This window comes from Nerophis lumbriciformis, linkage group LG03 (genome assembly GCF_033978685.3).
Source record: "Nerophis lumbriciformis linkage group LG03, RoL_Nlum_v2.1, whole genome shotgun sequence".
NCBI lineage: Eukaryota > Metazoa > Chordata > Actinopteri > Syngnathiformes > Syngnathidae > Nerophis > Nerophis lumbriciformis.
Window position 1 is genome coordinate 48,833,309 of NC_084550.2, and position 11,012 is coordinate 48,844,320.

The following is an 11,012-nucleotide window of genomic DNA, read 5'->3' on the forward strand; positions in this document are numbered from 1 at the left end:
ATATATATATATATATATATATTATATATATATATATGAAATACTTTACTTGGTGAATTCTAGCTGTAAATATACTCTTCCCCTTTTAGCCACACCCCCAACCACGCCCCCCTCCCACCCCGACCACGCCCACCCCTCCCCCCACCTCCCGAAATCGGAGGTCTCAAGGTTGGCAAGTATGCCCTATTGGCTCCCTGGAGCATTTGTTTGAAAAGTATGGAAAATGAAGAAAGATGGGGGAAAAATTATTTTTTTGTTTTAGTGTGTTTTTTGCTTAAGGAAAAATATAACACAAACCTTTCCAATAGTTAGAAAGCCCACTGTTTAATATGTTTGTGTGTATGCTTCACTGATGAGACTATTTGGAGGACATTGTTTTGTCCTAAAAATTTCGGCGGTTCTTGAACTCACCATAGTGTGCACTGTGACGCCACAGTTTGTTTACATGTAAAATCTTCCACTCTCATTTTGTTCACCAAATGTTTTATACTGTGCGTGAATGCACAAATGTGCGCTTTGTTGACGTTATTGACTTGTTGGAGCGCTAATCAGGTATATTTGGTCAGTGCATGACTGCAGGCTAATCAATGCTAACATGCTATTTAGGGTAGCTGTATGTACATATTGCATCATTATGCCTCATTTGTAGGTGTATTTGAGCTCATTTAATATCCTTTACTTTCATCCTCTGTGTATAATTTTGTTTTGCATGTCTCATGACACATTATCTGTATGTAACATTGGCTGCATTTCAGATAGTTGTTAGTGTGCCATGTTGTTCCAGACCACAGCAAACATTACCAAGCTTGCCAAAGATTGTAATAAGTCCATTAGAAGAAGATGTCGCCTGCCGTTTCCTTAAACTTGGACACACACATATACACCTTTGGTCATTAAAAGCCAGTAATTTCCAGGAGTTATCTCACCTTCTGAGTAGCCTCCGATTTACTAATGGTTTCTAATGTTGTAAAAATGTGCAGAATAAATGTTAAATTTAAAAATGCCTGTCAACGAAGATTTGCTTCAGCCTGCGACACATAGTCATTTTGATAGTAGGCTATTATAGCTAATATAGACACTTACATCATGTGTTGCCTTCATTATAAGACTTACTATATATAAGGTTTTTAATTTTTTGCAGCTCCAGACAGATTTGTTTTTTGTATTTTTGGTCCAATTTGGCTCTTTCAACATTTTGGGTTGCCGACCCCAAGTCTCTCTCCAAGGGCATATTTGGATGTGCTTGCTGTGGCACAACAACTTCAACATCTTCTTAGATGTTTTCCTGCATTTTTGCATTTCTTGGTCGAATGGCTTCCTTTCCTGCCATTTTTGTCCTGTTTGTGCATGTGCCATCTCTGCATGCTCAGTACAGCACGTGTCCAGCTGTCCTAGCAGTTGCCTTAAAGGGGAACATTATCACAATTTCAGAAGGGTTAAAACCATTAAAAATCAGTTCCCAGTGGCTTATTTTATTTTTCGAAGTTTTTTTCAAAATTTTACCCATCACGCAATATCCCTAAAAAAAGCTTCAAAGTGCCTGATTTTAACCATCGCTATATACACCCGTCCATTTTCCTGTGACGTCACATAGTGATGCCAACACAAACAAACATGGCGCATAGAACAGCAAGCTATAGCGACATTAGCTCGGATTCAGACTCGGATTTCAGCGGCTTAAGCGATTCAACAGATTACGCATGTATTGAAACGGATGGTTGTAGTGTGGAAGCAGGTAGCGAAAACAAAATTGAAGAAGAAACTGAAGCTATTGAGCCATATCGGTTTGAACCGTATGCAAGCGAAACCGACGAAAACGACACGACAGCCAGCGACACGGGAGAAAGCAAGGACGAATTCGGCAATCGCCTTCTAACCAACGATTGGTATGTGTTTGTTTGGCATTAAAGGAAACTAACAACTATGAACTAGGTTTACAGCATATTAAATACATTTGGCAACAACATGCACTTTGAGAGTGCAGACAGCCCAGTTTTCATCAATTAATATATTCCGTAGACATACCCTCATCCGCTATCTTTTCCTGAAAGCTGATCTGTCCAGTTTTGGAGTTGATGTCAGCAGGCCAGGGAAGCTAGGGTCGATATTCTTCTCTTGATCATCTTTGGTGGCATAAGGGACGGTGTGAGCCAAGACATCCAGGGGGTTTAGCTCGCTCGTCTGCGGGAACAAACTGCCGCCATTGCTTGCCGTGCTACCGAGGGCCCTTTGTCCCTGAATTGCTCACACACTCCGGCAGATTCAATGGGGGTCTGGCAGCAGATTTCTTTGACTTTATCGTTGGAAATGCATCTGCTTTGAGTGTCGCAGGATATCCACACATTCTTGCCATCTCTGTCGTAGCATAGCTTTTGTCGGTAAAGTGTGCGGAACAAACGTCCAATTTCTTGCCACTTTCGCATCTTTGGGCCACTGGTGCAACTTGAATCCGTCCCTGTTCGTGTTGTTACACCCTCCGACAACACACCGACGAGGCATGATGTCTCCAAGGTACGGAAAACAGTCGAAAAAACGGAAAATAACAGAGCTGATTTGACTCGGTGTTTGTAATGTGTTTGAGAAAATGGCGGATTGTGACGTCATCGCTCCGAGAGCGAATAATAGAAAGGCGTTTAATTCGCCAAAACTCACCCATTTAGAGTTCGGAAATCGGTTAAAAAAATATATGGTCTTTTTTCTGCAACATCAAGGTATATATTGATGCTTACATAGGTCTGGTGATAATGTTCCCCTTTAATAGTTCTTTTGTTGCCATTCGGAATGTCAGGTTATTGATTGGAGCAAATCAGGAGCAGTTGAGGTTGATTGGAAAAGCATAAAAATTGTGATGCAGAAAAAAACCTATGCAAGTCGGAACAATATGACCCATGTCTGGACCCTCCTTGTGCTGATTCTCACTTGTGTTTCCGAGGCATTGAAGCAACATTTCAACCTCCATGACGGAGCAGATGAGGCCTTTTTGACAACATAACGTGAATCCCAGAGGCTAAAATGGCTACCGGTGATTCTTTTCTAATCCTTTCCTTTTGTTCCAGTAACAGCTTGATTGAGCTGCTCCACTATAGCCGGCCATTTCAATCGCACCTTATCTCCCTGTAGACAGCCCAATTCAAAGATAGACTAACATCCCATTCTATTTCTAGTCCTTCTTTCTAGGCCTCATGCCCGCTGTCCTATTTTTCCTTAAACCTTCTTCTTCTTGCAGTCTGAATACGCTTGTGCGGAAATATACCGCACAAGCGGCACCTTTGTCCTTTAGGATCAGCAGGTTTCAAATTTGATGTTGGGTACCAAAATATGCATTGCAATGTACCGTATTATCCAGACCATAGGTCGCACCGGATTATAAGGCGCACTGCCGATGAATGGTCTTTTTTCAATCTTTTTTCATATATTAGGCCAGGGGTCTGCAACCCGCGGCTCTGGAGACGCACGCGGCTCTTTCATGCCTCCGCCGTGGCTCCCTTTGGCTTTGAAACCGAATGTCAACAAATAATGGTTACTTGATTTATTATATTTCATTTTATTTAGTTTATTTTAATTTAACAGTTGTTATTTTGGAGAGTTCTGGGATCTTGTCATATGAAAATAAGACACGTTTTAATATATTGTCAATGGAAATGTATGTCACAGCCCTCATCTCTTGCTGCCATGCAATTGTATTGTTTTTAGCGGTCAACCCCTAGCAATGGACGGATCAAAAAAGAGAAACATTTTATTTATTTACATTTTTATTAATTTGCTGTTTTTATTGATGACTAGGTACTGTAGTTGTTTTAAATTTTTAATCAAATGAATAGTCGTATGCCTTCAGAACATTGGAATGAGTTGATTTTTATTTTTTTATTCATTAATAAGGGAAGGAACAGTGTATTTTTTTCTAATGTTCAAAATAATTTGATGATTTGCTTTGTTATACCCAGAAATACATCAAATAAGTGTTTATTTTCATAAGTCCTATAGCACAAGTGTAAGGAAATTATAAGTGGTGTTATCGTCATTTTAGGAATCTAACAGAGTTTGTGGCTCTAAATCAAATCATAATCAAATCAACTTTATTTATAAAGCACATTTAAAATTTACCACAGGGGTAGCCAAAGTGCTGTACAATGGGCAGGTTAAAAGATAATACGAGAACGGAGCAAACACAACACAACACAAACAGAACATGATAAAAAATAAATAAATAAAATAGAATAAATAAAAAGGTGGGTTTTATTTGGGGAGGAATGGGCTCCAATGGCTCTTTGTATGCTGAAGGTTGCCGACCCCTGTATTAGGGCGCATTAAAGAAGTCATATTATGCCCCGGTCTTATTTACGTGGCTCACCTTCGACAGCGCCTTCTCCCCGTCATCTTTGTTGTCGCGGTGTAGCGTGCAAGGACGGGAGTGGAAGAAGTGTCAAAAGAAGGCGCTAACTGTTTTAATGACATTAAGACTTTACTTCAATCAATAACGGAGCAGCATCTCCTCATCCGCCGGAAATGTGTCCCGTGAAAAACTGTCAGACCGGATCTCTAATAATTAAAGTTCCTTGGGTGAATAATGTTAACTCTCTACACCGGTATGTTTTGGTGCTTTCATGGCGAGTTTACTGACAGATATAAGTAAGAACTTTACACTACCTTATATTAGAAATGGCTACAGTAGAGGATGAATGTCCCATAACAAGAAGATAGAGAAAAAAAGAAGCTTATCGACTATGGCGTCAGCACGGGCTACAAAGGCAGGTGCGCACAATCTTTCAGGATTTATGCAGATCCCAAATACGAATCAGCAGGTACCAGAAGGTAAGCAAAGTTGCTTCTGCATAATATTGCGAAACAAAATGCCAGATATGTCTTACCTTATATACACACCCTAATAATACTCTTATGTTGAATGCGCCGACAATCCTTCAAGCGGTGCGGCTTCATAACTTACCAAAGTCGTACTAAAACATTTTGATAGATTTTTGAGCGCCGCGTGTAATGTTTTATATTTTCAATGGAACATATAAAATGTTGGTGTGGTTTACTTGAGTGATATTGCCATCATAGTGCAGCCTACACTTATCTCTTATGTTTGACTGCCATCTACTAATCACACTTATCATTACAACATGTACCAAATAAAATAGCTTCGAGGTGGGTAAGCTCAACCAGAATTATTCCTTACATTAGGCACACCGGGTTGTAAGGCGCATTGTCGAGTTTTGAGAAAAAAAAAGGATTTTAAGTGCGCCTTATAGTCCCGAAAATATGGTAAGCAAAAGCTGACATTTGCTATCAATGTAACAGGCATGTATTTGTCAAGCTATGGTGCATGTAGCACTGAAGGTACGCTGGCTCCATCACGTGGTCCTCTAGAACACTGGTTCTCAACCTTTTTTGCACCACGGACCGGTTTAATGTCTGCATTATTTTCAGGGACTGGCTTTCCACTTGTGCCAGATAAATAGCTTTTTAGCTTTTTATCTTATGTTGTATTTTTCCATTGTATAATGTCTGGTAATGCATGTATTCTTTGTATTTTAATTTTGTATGCTCCTATATGGACCCCAGGAAGACTAGCAGTCGCCTTGGCATCAGCTAATGGGGATCCATTCAATAAACAATAAACAATAAACAATACAGCAAAATGATGTGCATGAAAAATGCAACTCACTATAATGCTGAATTAGTGGGAGACCTGGGCTTGTTTCTTTGCAATGAGATGCAGATGGAAATCAGCCTTTGACTACAATCTGTCACATTTATATTTTATATGTTCAGTAATGTGCATTGTATCATGTCACAAAGTTGTAACAAACGGCAACTTCCTATGAGGAGTTTTATTGTGCATCTATAAACAAGCTTATTGGTGTGTCTAGAGCAGGGGTCGGCAACCCAAAACGTTGAAAGAGCCATATTGGACCAAAAAACAAATCTGTCTGGAGCCGCAAAAAAATTAAAAGCCGTATATAAGTCTTATAATGAAGGCAACACATTACGTAAGTGTCTATATCAGCTATATTAGCCTACTATCAAAATTACTTTAAAAGTCTTATATAAGTGTTATAATGAAGACAACACATGATGTAAGTGTCTATATTAGCTATAATAGCCTACTATCAAAATGACTATGTGTCGCAGGCTGAAGCAAATCTTCGTTGACAGAAATGTTGAAATGTAATATTTACTCTACACATTTTTACAACATTAGAAACCATTAATAAATCAGAGGCTACTCAGAAGGTGAGATAACTCCTGGAAATTACTGGCTTTTAATGGCCAAAGGTATAGATGTGTGTGTCCAAGTTAAAGGAAACGGAAGGCTGTCTACTTTTAATAGATTTATTACAATCTATGACAAGCTCGGTAATGTTTGCTGTGGTCTGGAACAACATGGCACACAAACAACTATCTGAAATGTGTCATGAGACATGAAAAACTAAATCATATACAAAGAGGATAAAAGTAAATGATATTAAATGAGCTCAAATATACCTACAAATGAGGCATAATGATGTACATACCTAATATGTACACACAGCTAGCCTAAATAGCATGTTAGCATGACCAAATATGCCTGATTAGCACTCTAACAAGTCAATAACATTGACAAAGGGCACCTTTGTGCATTCACACACAGTATAAAACGTTTGGTGGACAAAATGAGACACAAAAGGAGTGGTAGATTTTACATGTAAGCAAACCGTTGCGTCGTAGTCCACACTATGGTGAGTTCAAGAACTGCCAACATTAGTCGGACAAAACGATGTTAACCAGTGAAGCATACACACAAACATATTAAAACGTGGCCAATTTGTGTCATTTTTGTGCTCAAACAAAAACCCTACTAAAGCAAGAAAAATATTTGCCCCCCCCCCCCCCGCCCCATTTTTTTTCCATTTTCAATCCTTTTTAATAAATACTCCAGGGAGCCACTAGGGCGGCGCTAAGGAGAATTTGAACAAAATACTTATTTTGTCATTCGCAGCATTTAAATGCCTTTTATGGTGATTGTGTTCGTCTATTTGGAGAGATTAGATGTTGCTGCCACCTGGCCGTCATACTGGGCTCTTGTGTTGTGAAAGAGTAGTGTACCTAATCATGTGGCCTAACAGTGCAGGTGCATGTCCCCAGGGGGATTCTCTCGCACCATATTTCCTCACAGGCAGGGTGCGCCGTATGCCAGTAGTACAGTCGCAGCACATCCTGGAGCAAATGTTGCTGATTTGTTTTGTAAGCTTTAAAAGTTACATTATTTATTGTAGTATGACAGGGCTGTTCAACTGGCGGCCAGGGGGCCAAATCCGGCCTGGGAATGACACCATACCGTCTCCCGAGTTCAGTTCAGAACTTGGGAGACAAACATTTTTGCAATGAATACCGAAAAAAACCACAACAGTTCTCCTGTTCTATAGAAGAACTTAGACCACTGTAAACACATTGGCAGATTGACATTTGAACCTTGCTAGTGAAGTGTATTTCTGGTCTCGTCACCCCCTCCCGGGCAGGAGGGCAACCAGGCAGTGCGGCTGGATCAAAAGAGACGTCGGAGACACTTTGCTGAACAAAACGTTGCTTTATTACAAGTGAGCGTCATTAAGCAGGTCTGCAGTACCTGGAGGAGTCTAGGTCAAAACATTAAGGACTCCTAACTTGGAGAAGCCAAACCATCAGTTATATACTCCTTCTTTCCCTGTCTGGGTGTGAGCTAAGTCAGGACAGGACGACCTGATCATGTAAGATGTTTGTGTGAAAGTTGTCAGAGTTTGTTGGTGACGAACCCCAAGATGCAGAGATGACGGCAGGCATTGAGCGAGAAAACATGATTTAATTCAACACTATGGCAAAAAAACAAACAAAAGGGTAACAACAAAACTTGGCTATGAACTAAAATAGCAAAAATGCTAACTGTGGACAAGAAACAAAAACGCTTACTGTGACACGAAGGAACTATGACATGAGCAGAGTGAACAAAAGTAGACAGAGCTACAACGACAGGTAGTAGTGACAACAAGTATTAGCGACAATGACAGTAATCCAGCACTGACTGGAGGGGAAGGCAGGTTTAAATAGCAGCTGGCTGATTGACACCAGGTGTGGCCAGGTGCCAATCAGCCACAGCTGAGGGGACACAGCACTCGGGGAGACAAACAGGAAACAGAACCAAAACAAGAGCGTTGACAGGAAATACTACACACACACACACACACACACACACACACACACACACACACACACACACACACACACACACACATACATAGAGGAAAAACTAAAACACAACCAAACTGTCAGGGGCAAGCCTCACAAAAGTGTCTGGAAAAGAACTGCTTTAAGTCATAACTCAAATTGAGCTAGACAGGTAGTCTTTTCTCAAGGATAGGGTTATCACTTTTGCATTCCGACGTCTCACTTAGAGCCTCTTTTCCTACGAGAAGTGATCCAATCCACCTGCGAATATCAAACTAAGGGGCCTTATCTTTTTATGAGCTCAAACTGAAATACCACTATTTTAAATAAACTTGGTGGTTGGCCTTCTCCAAGTTGGATGTAAATCTTCACCATAAGCAAAACATGATATGAGTTAATTAATTCACTTCACTAGCAAACATTTGGGTCTAAATTTGTGATTTGCATAACTGAGGCGTTCCTCAAGGCACCACTGTAAGTCCTCTCCTTTTTGGCAGTAACACATATTTTTCGTAATGCGATCTAATTAAGTAAGGTGTTGCTGTAGCTTGTTTACTTCAGATGCAGTCAGTAGTCATTTTTTTCAGCTTCTTTAGTTGGTGGTGTTCCTCAGAGTTCAATTTTAGGTCCTCCATTTTTCATTATTTGGGCTAGCTTATTCAACCAGTAGTTTACGAGTTTACTTTAAAAAAAAAAAAATGTGTGTGATACTCACACTTTTGCAACAGATTCTTAAAATGCAGTCATGGATATTTAAATAGATTTTTTTTGCAGAAGGTCCTTAAAAACAATTGACCAAAATCAAATGTCTACTGCAGAGGATGGTGGTTCTCTAGAATAGAAACAAAATATGCCCCCCAATACAGTGTATTTGAATATCCCTGTATTGAATTACAAAACCCAAAACCAGTGAAGTTGGCACATTGTGTATCGTAAATATAAACAGAATACAATGATTTGCAAATCCTTTTCAACTTATATTCAATTGAATAGACTACAAAGACAATATATTTAATGTTCCAACTGAGAAACTGAATTTTTTTTTTGCAAATTATCATGAACTTAGAATTTAATGGCAGCAACACATTGCAAAAAAGTTGGCACAGGGGCATTTTTACCACTGTGTTACATGGCCTTTCCTTTTAACAACACTCAACAAATGTTTGGGAACTGAGGAAACCAATTTTTGAAGCTTTTCAGGTGGAATTCTTTTCCATTGTTGCTTGATGTACAGCTTAAGTTGTTCAACAGTCCGGGGTCTCCGTTGTGGTATTTTAGGCTTCATAATGCGCCACACATTTTCAATGGGAGACAGGTCTGGACTACAGGCAGGCCAGTCTAGTACCTGCACTCTTTTATGAAGCCACGCTGTTGTAACACGTGGCTTGGCATTGTCTTGCTGAAATAAGCAGGGGCGTCCATGATAACGTTGCTTGGATGGCAACATATGTTGCTCCAAAACCTATAACAATCCGGGATGGTTCTTTTCCTCTTTGGTCCGGAGGACACGACATCCACAGTTTTTAAAAACTATTTGAAATGTGGACTCGTCAGCCCACAGAACACTTTTCCACTTTGCATCAGTCCATCATAGATGAGCTCGGGCCCGGCGAAGCCGGCAGCGTTTCTGGGTGTTGTTGATAAATGGCTTTCGCTTTGCATAGTAGAGTTTTAACTTTGACTTACAGATGTAGCGACCAAATGTAGTTACTGACAGTGGTTTTCTGAAGTGTTACTTAGACTGAAGGATCGAAGGTCCGTGATTTCTCCAGATTCTCTGAACCTTTGGATGATTTTACAGACCGTAGATGGTGACATCGCTAAATTCCTTGCAATAGCTGGTTGAGAAATGTTGTTCTTAAACTGTTGGACAATTTGCTCACGCATTTGTTCACAAAGTGATGACCCTCGCCCCATCCTTGTTTGTGAATGACTGAGCATTTCATGGAAGTTGCTTTTATACCCAATCATGGCACCCACCTGTTCCCCATTAGCCTGTTCACCTGTGGGATGTTCCAAATAAGTGTTTGATGAGCATTCCTCAACTTTCTCAGTCTTTTTTGCCACTTGTGCCAGCTTTTTTGAAACATGCTGCAGGCATCAAATTCCAAATGAGCTAATATTTGCAAAAAAATAACAAAGTTTTCCAGTTTGAACGTTAAGTATCTTGTCTTTGCAGTCTATTCAATTGAATATAAGTTGAAAATAATTTGCAAATCATTATATTCTGTTTTTATTTAACATTTACACAACGTGCCAATTTCACTGGTTTTGGGGTTTTGTATGTTTATACTATAGCAAACACTTGTTCCAGTCACAGTTGACAATAAAGATGCTGAATGTGCCAATAACATCTATATTTTCCACTGACAGGCACGCCAGTGTGCTGATCATATGGTGTGAGCATCTGCTCACATTGTATTTAACTCCCGCCTGCCATATGGCGTTGAAGTTCATGAAGTCCAATTATACTTTTACTTTTGCTCTAAAGGACCTAAATATTGCACAGTCTGCACTTTGTGCAGCAGAGTTTGGTCTTTAGTCACTGTCAAGTCACAGGCACACAATCAAAAGACACAGGATCATGTTTTTTTGTTAGTTTTGGACTCCTTGAGGTCCTGTTTGTGCACCTCCCTGAGTTTGTTTTGGTTGCCATGGTTGCTAATTATGTTCACCTGTCTCTGATTAGTGTTCGGCCGCTCACCTGCTAGCCGAGCACTAATCAGAGGCATTATGTAAGCCTGCCATTGCCGGGGAGTTGTCCTGGTGTCATTGTTTCATGCAATGCCAAAGTTTATGCTGTTTGTTCACTTCATGCCGTGTCCACG

At 40.0% G+C, this 11,012-nt stretch overlaps 1 protein-coding gene across 10 annotated transcripts in view; it reads left to right on the top strand.

The window, feature by feature from the left end:
• The window catches only part of atp2b2 (ATPase plasma membrane Ca2+ transporting 2), a 291,015-nt gene that overhangs the window by 14,673 nt on the left and 265,330 nt on the right, over positions 1-11,012 (top strand). Inside the window, exon 1 of one of the 10 annotated variants that reach the window (XM_061938426.2) lies at positions 10,928-11,011. The exons of the other annotated variants lie outside the window; for them this stretch is intronic. The gene's annotated coding sequence lies outside the window, so the exon portion shown is untranslated. Of the gene's footprint in view, positions 1-10,927; position 11,012 lie in introns of those variants that run through there. 10 annotated transcript variants of the gene reach the window in all.